This window comes from Onthophagus taurus, unplaced genomic scaffold (genome assembly GCF_036711975.1).
Source record: "Onthophagus taurus isolate NC unplaced genomic scaffold, IU_Otau_3.0 ScKx7SY_19, whole genome shotgun sequence".
Taxonomy (NCBI): domain Eukaryota; kingdom Metazoa; phylum Arthropoda; class Insecta; order Coleoptera; family Scarabaeidae; genus Onthophagus; species Onthophagus taurus.
In genome coordinates, this window is record NW_027248944.1 from 587,501 (window position 1) to 595,000 (window position 7,500).

Consider the following 7,500-nt stretch of genomic DNA (forward strand, 5'->3'; position numbering starts at 1 on the left):
GGCTATATTTCGTCGTACGACGTTCGAGGAAACTGTCGTCGTCGTCTTGGCCGCCGGTGTTTGCGTCGTAAAGCCGCCTGGCGGAGCGATAATATAACGCCTGTGTTAATAAATGCAATTACCAAGCGTAAATGTTAACTTGTACGGTGTAAAACTAGCCCAAATCCGCCGCTACCGCGCAACAGAGAGTGCGCACGAGCTGGCGTTGTTACTTTAAGTAACGTGATCAAAAAAGATTACCCTGAACGGTGGATCACTTGGCTCGTGGGTCGATGAAGAACGCAGCTAATTGCGCGTCAAATTGTGAACTGCAGGACACTTGAACATCGACACTTCGAACGCACATTGCGGTCTTCGGATACTGTTCCTGGACCACTCCTGGCTGAGGGTCGTTTCAATTTCCACGACTGCCGGGCGCGCTACGCGCCGAAAAACGGCGCGGTGCGTCGTGGCAAATATCTGATCGTTCGCGAACGAGTCCGGCCCGCTTCGACCGCCCCTCCATAGCAGAGGGCGGCGAGCTCGTCCGTTCGTTTAGCGTCGATTAAAATTAACGCCTTTATTGGTTCGCGGCGAGCGACGTGCACCAGTATATCCAGTAATATACGGTCTCGTCGTGTTACATACGCCAGTCCGAACTCGATTGTGATCGACGTGTCAGAGAGTTTGTTTTACCGCATAAAACGGGCGTCGTCGTATTATAACAGCCCCGCATGTACGCCGAACGGCAACGACTAATGGAAATTTTTTACGAACGGTCTGACCGCCCAACGCGAGCGAGTCGTCGTAGTAATTAATATTTTTCGCTTGTCGGATTAAAAATGACGTATCTATGTTCGGAGGCGGCGATGCGATGTACAGTCACGTTTAGCGTTAATAAAACAATACAACACGGCTTCGTCAGATCGCGTAGAGTATCGATATTCGCGCGTCAGCGTAGCGTGAAGTGGTAACAACCACGCATAGCGAGGTGATTGAGAGAGCGTTTTGCGCTCTCCTTCCGTACTCGTCGCCCATCGAAGCGACGGATCGCTATGTTATGTTTGTTATTTTAACTACCGCCGAAAGAGCGCGCGAATATATCGACGGGTGCGTGCCGTTTGTGTGACCGAGGCGATGATATATTTTTGTTAAAAAAATATACGTTGTAATATAAGAGAGCTAGAGAACTTGGCGGCGGCAACTTAATAATTTTATATTTTTAAGAAAAAGCTACGCCTCCGACTCGCTCTTGTGAAACGCGACCTCAGAGCAGGTGAGAGTACCCGCTGAATTTAAGCATATTATTAAGCGGAGGAAAAGAAACTAACAAGGATTCCCTTAGTAGCGGCGAGCGAACAGGGAAAAGCCCAGCACCGAATCCCGCGGCCGGAAACGGACGCCGGGAAATGTGGTGTTAGGGAGGATCCGCTATCCCGAGATCGCACGGCGAGCCCAAGTCCTTCTTGAACGGGGCCACTTACCCAGAGAGGGTGCCAGGCCCGTAGAGGCGGCCGTCGGTAGCGGGAGGATCTCTCCTCAGAGTCGGGTTGCTTGAGAGTGCAGCCCTAAGTGGGTGGTAAACTCCATCTAAGGCTAAATATGACCACGAGACCGATAGCGAACAAGTACCGTGAGGGAAAGTTGAAAAGAACTTTGAAGAGAGAGTTCAATAGTACGTGAAACCGTTCAGGGGTAAACCTGAGAAACCCGAAAGGTCGAAAGGGGAGATTCAACGCGACCGGTGTTCGCGAGCTTCGTGTTTTGTTGACGAGCTGTCCCCCTCACGGGTGTGTCAGCCCGCACGGCACGTCGAACGATCGGGCATTGGACGCGTGCACTTCTCCTCCTGTAGGACGTCGTGACCCGTTGGGCGTCGGTTTAAGGCCCGCGGTGGAGACCGAACGCCGTTATTATGAGCGTTCGGACCCGCGGTGTCCCGACCGGCTCGACCGACGGTATAACTAAGGCGTGGGGCCGCGACTTGTTCGCGTCCGGCTCGTCGCAAGCGCGAACGTCAATCGAGGCGTCCGGGCCTGGTACCGGATCTTCGAACGTTCGGCTGTTGGCGACGTTGTCCTCGGACAGACCCCAAAATTTAATACACGCCAGTCTACGGCGCTATAGCTTTGGGTACTTTCAGGACCCGTCTTGAAACACGGACCAAGGAGTCTAGCATGTGCGCGAGTCATTGGGACTCTGATAAACCTAAAGGCGCAATGAAAGTGAAGGTCCGCCTCGCGCGGACCGAGGGAGGATGGGTCCGTTCTCGAACGGGCCCCGCACTCCCGGGGCGTCTCGTTCTCATCGCGAGATGAGGCGCACCCAGAGCGTACACGCTGGGACCCGAAAGATGGTGAACTATGCCTGGTCAGGACGAAGTCAGGGGAAACCCTGATGGAGGTCCGTAGCGATTCTGACGTGCAAATCGATCGTCGGAACTGGGTATAGGGGCGAAAGACTAATCGAACCTTCTAGTAGCTGGTTCCCTCCGAAGTTTCCCTCAGGATAGCTGGCGCTCGCATTGCGAGTCTCATTCGGTAAAGCGAATGATTAGAGGCATTGGGGTCGAAACGGCCTCAACCTATTCTCAAACTTTAAATGGGTGAGATCTCCGGCTTGCTTAAAGCGTGAAGCCGCGAGATACATTCGGATCAACGAGTGCCAAGTGGGCCACTTTTGGTAAGCAGAACTGGCGCTGTGGGATGAACCAAACGCCGAGTTAAAGCGCCAAAATCGACGCTTATGGGATACCATGAAAGGCGTTGGTAACTTAAGACAGCAGGACGGTGGCCATGGAAGTCGGAATCCGCTAAGGAGTGTGTAACAACTCACCTGCCGAAGTTACTAGCCCTGAAAATGGATGGCGCTGAAGCGTCGTGCTTATACTCGGCCGTCAGCGGCATGTGAGACGGGCCGGTCGATTCGTTCGACGTCGTCATGAAGCCCTGACGAGTAGGAGGGTCGCGGCGGTGAGCGCAGAAGGACGGGGCGCGAGCCCGTCTGGAGCCGCCGTCGGTGCAGATCTTGGTGGTAGTAGCAAATACTCCAGCGAGGCCCTGGAGGACTGACGTGGAGAAGGGTTTCGTGTGAACAGCCGTTGCACACGAGTCAGTCGATCCTAAGCCCTAGGCGAAAGCCGATGTCGATGTTGGTGTACCTTTGTAACGTTTCTTTTTATGTATTTATTTGAATATAGCGAAGTTTCGATATCGCAGCAGCCGCCGCTCACGTTCTTTTGCCGTCGTTCGTATTGCCGTAGCCGCGCGCCAATCGATGATGACGGATGTTATTGTTTTCTCGTTTCGGTTTGTGCGCGTACAGACGGTCGTCGTTGTTACGACGGCGTTACCGCTGCCCCAACAATATAACGAGAACAGGCATCTTAATTTTTCTTTGGCGTGTTGCGCTCCTAAGAGAACGATACGACGACAATACACACGGTAAAGAAGAAACGTTGAGAACGAAGCGAGCGAGCGCGAAACAAATATCGTTTCAAATCGCTCTGAATAAATAATAATATAGTATAACTAAAAGGAGTCGCACACCCGACGGGCGAAAGGGAATCCGGTTCCTATTCCGGAACCCGGCAGCGGAACCGTAATTAAGTCGGGCCCTCGCAAGAGAGTTCGTCGGGGCAACCCAAAAGGACCTGGAGACGCCGTCGGGAGATCCGGGAAGAGTTTTCTTTTCTGCATAAGCGCTCGAGTTCCATGGAATCCTCTAGCAGGGAGATATGGTTTGGAGCGCGAAGAGCACCGCAGTTGCGGCGGTGTCCGGATCTTCCCCTCGGACCTTGAAAATCCAGGAGAGGGCCACGTGGAGGTGTCGCGCCGGTTCGTACCCATATCCGCAGCAGGTCTCCAAGGTGAAGAGCCTCTAGTCGATAGAATAATGTAGGTAAGGGAAGTCGGCAAATTGGATCCGTAACTTCGGGATAAGGATTGGCTCTGAGGATCGGGGCGCGTCGGGCTTGGTCGGGAAGCGGGTAAGGGCTGACGTGCCGGGCCTGGGCGAGGTGAAGTGCGCCGTGTCGTTTCGCGACGCGCGGCGTATCGGATCCGAGCTCGGTCCCGTGCCTTGGCCTCCTGCGGAACTTCCTTGCTGCGAGGCCCGGTTTCAGCGAGTTTCGGCTCGCCGCCGGTGCCCTCTTCGGCCGCCATTCAACGATCAGCTCAGAACTGGCACGGACTGGGGGAATCCGACTGTCTAATTAAAACAAAGCATTGCGATGGCCCCTGCGGGTGTTGACGCAATGTGATTTCTGCCCAGTGCTCTGAATGTCATAGTGAAGAAATTCAAGCAAGCGCGGGTAAACGGCGGGAGTAACTATGACTCTCTTTGGGGCCCTCCCCTAGTTCGGGGCCCTCCCCTAGTGCACATATACCGTTTTTTTTTGTATATCGCCTCCTGGCCGGTCGAGTGTGTACCTTCCGGCCAGTGTGCACTGATCAGCGACCACCTCCTCGTGGTGGGCCCTGGGGGATCGCATTAACCAATTTGGTTTTTGCGATCCGCGAAGAGTCGCTGATCGGAGGCTTTACTCGCCTTTTTGGCGAGTTTTTAGGCGGAGGGTGTATTTTTTGTTCTTTTCTTTTCACGACAGTGAGATTTTTTTTTTCCGCTGTCAGCCCTCCCGCGCGAGTGTTTTTGTTTTGGTTCAATATGCCGGTTTGTCCGTGCGGCAAGACTTTCGTTGCCGAGGCTGCACTTAAACAGCACATTAGGCGGGGCTATTGTCGACCGCGTGCCGCCGAGCCAGATGGTAAGTGCCCCATATGCGCTCGGGTCTTCAACACCTTTGCGGGGATGAGACAGCACATGCGGCTTGCTCACCCCGCGGATTATAATCGGGACCTTGAAGAGCAGGTCGAGACTCGGCCGAGGGCGCCGTCCGCGTGGTCTGATGACGAGGTCATCAGGATGGCCAAGGAGGAGGTAAAGTACACCGGCAGATTTATCAACCGCCACCTCGTCGAGCTATTCCCCCACCGTTCTCGCGACGCTATTCAATCTAAGCGCCTCACACGCGACTACAAGGACCTGCTCCAGAGTCTGAAGGCAGTTCCTGCGGTAGATTTGGAGCAGGAGATTCGCGATGAGGGTGTAACGAGTGAAGCGGACGAGCCCACGTCTATAGAGCTCGTGGAGGATGAGCCTCTGCTGGTTCCTTCTGCCGGCGTCCAATTACTTCCCGAGGACCTGGGTCTCTTACAGGACCCAGTACGTATGTTTTTAAAGACCTACTTCCAATCCTGGAAGGAATCTCGGGAATCGGATCGCCGGTTGATGGATCTGGTGGATGCGACCTCCGTTCAAAACTCCGCCGACGTTATCTGCGATGCGGTTGGGGTTTGGCTCGGCGAGGTGGCGCCTCTCGGGGCGGTTGGTAAAGCCCCAAAACATCGGGGGCACCGCGGCTCGGGTCGCAAGACTTACGGCCGCGGAGCGTCGAGGGCTTACTTGTTCAAGCAGGTGCAGGAAATGTACCGTAAGGACAGGAGGAAAATGGCTGCGCACATTATGGACGACGTGCCCTTCACCAGCACGTCCGAACATCTGTCCATCGAGGCAATCGAGAGACATTATGGTGGAATTTTTACTAGCTCATCTCCGGATGACGACGAACCTTTTCAGGTAGTTGGTAACGGAGATGCCTGCAACGGTTCTTATGAACCTATAACCGAGCAGGATGTATTAGATTGCCTCGCGGGTCTGCGTGCCACTTCCCCTGGTCCCGACAGATTTTCAGTGGCTAGGCTCAAAGCCATGCCAGTACAGCGCTTAGTAGTTCTATATAACATCCTCCTCTTATACGGTGTCGTCCCTGATCGATTTAAGGAGAACCGCACAGTTCTCTTGCCGAAAGGTGGCGACCCCAAAGATGCCAACAATTGGAGGCCGATCACCATAGCCTCGACGCTCCTCCGCCTGTTTAACCGCATTTTAGCAAGACGCCTGGCCAAATTGTGTATTCATACGCACCAGCGTGGCTTTAGGAACGTGGACGGTGTCTTCCTCAATTCCCTAACGCTTGAGGCGATCATTAAAGCCAAGCGTAACGCTAAAAGGGCATACAACATCCTGTCCCTGGATTTGAGGAAGGCTTTCGACACAGTCTCGTTCCATTCGATCTTTCGGGCTCTTAGGCGGTTTCAGGTGGATGAGCGTGTCATAAAACTGGTGAAGGCTCAGTATACTGGCGCATTCACCAGAGTCTTGGTTGGCGGGGCGTCCACCAAATCTATGCCGATTACTAGAGGGGTGAAACAGGGTGATCCCTTGTCCCCTGTCCTCTTCAATCTAGTTTTGGATGAGCTTTTATGCTCTCTGGAATGCAACCCCAGGACAGGCATAGATTTCGGCAGTTCCATCAAACCGACGGCTATCGGGTACGCCGACGATTTACTTATTATGGACGACACTGTGGAAGGGGTTAGAACATCTTTGCGGGAGGCGACAGCTTTCTTCAGTCGAAGGGGGCTGGCGTTGAACCCCGCGAAGTGCATCGCGCTATCTGTCGGGGTCGTACCGGGGAAAAAGGTTCTGTACACGCATACTAAGGCTCGCTTTTATGTCAGTGGCGCGGCTATTCCTCAATTATGTCCTGAATCCTTCTTTAAGTATCTGGGTGGAAGGTATAATCATATGGGGCGAACATCGGTCTCTATTGAACAGGTTAAGCTATCGGTCGCGCGCATCTGCAGGGCTCCTCTGAAACCCCACCAAAAGGTGGAGGTCATAAGATGTTTCCTCGTCCCTCGCCTGCTCTATCACCTCCAGACCCCTCGCGTTACACGGGGAGTTCTGGGTTCTGTCGATCGCATTCTTAGGATTGCCGTGCGACGCGTATTACATTTAAACAAGACCACCGCCGATGCCTTTATCCACGCTCCTATTAAGGAGGGTGGTCTTGGCATAATATCGCTGAAGGCGCATGTCCCCTGCATAATATCGAGCAGGGTGACTAATATAGTTTTGTCGGCCGATGCCCTAACAACTGCGGTTTTTACCTCTCCGCATATGGCTCGGCTTACTACAAAGTTATCATCGTGGTCTTCGTCGTTTGGTGGAAGTACGCGTCAAGTTCATATGGAGTGGAGCAATAGGCTCGAGAATGGCTACTCGGGCGGTGGTCTGAGGCAGGGCTCTCGTAGTGGCGTCGGTGGATCGTGGGTTCGGGACCCTCCCACCTTTTGGTCTGGCAGGGACTATGTCAGTGCTGTCCTCTTACGCGCCAACATGCTACCGACCAAGGGCATCCCCTCAAACCCTGTCGCCGAGCGGAAGTGCCGTGCGGGATGTTCTCGTTCCGAGACACTCTGTCACGTGCTTCAAAAGTGTCCGCTCACGCACACTTGCCGCATTCTGCGTCATGATCGAGTTGTGCGTCGTTTGAGGGAGTTGGCTGCGGTCAAGGGTTGGTTAGCTCAGGAGGAACCGTACATTCGTTGTACTGACGGCGCGAATAGAAAACCAGATCTGATTCTATTCAAAGGTGACAAAATAGTCGTATGCGAT

General features: G+C 53.8%; 1 non-coding gene across 1 annotated transcript; it reads left to right on the forward strand.

Annotated features, from left to right (window-relative positions):
* The first annotated feature begins 237 nt into the window (after positions 1-237).
* On the forward strand, positions 238-392 carry LOC139432503 (5.8S ribosomal RNA). The gene has a single exon (XR_011642277.1). It is a non-coding gene; the product is annotated as a 5.8S ribosomal RNA (ribosomal RNA).
* The last annotated feature ends 7,108 nt before the right edge of the window (positions 393-7,500 follow it).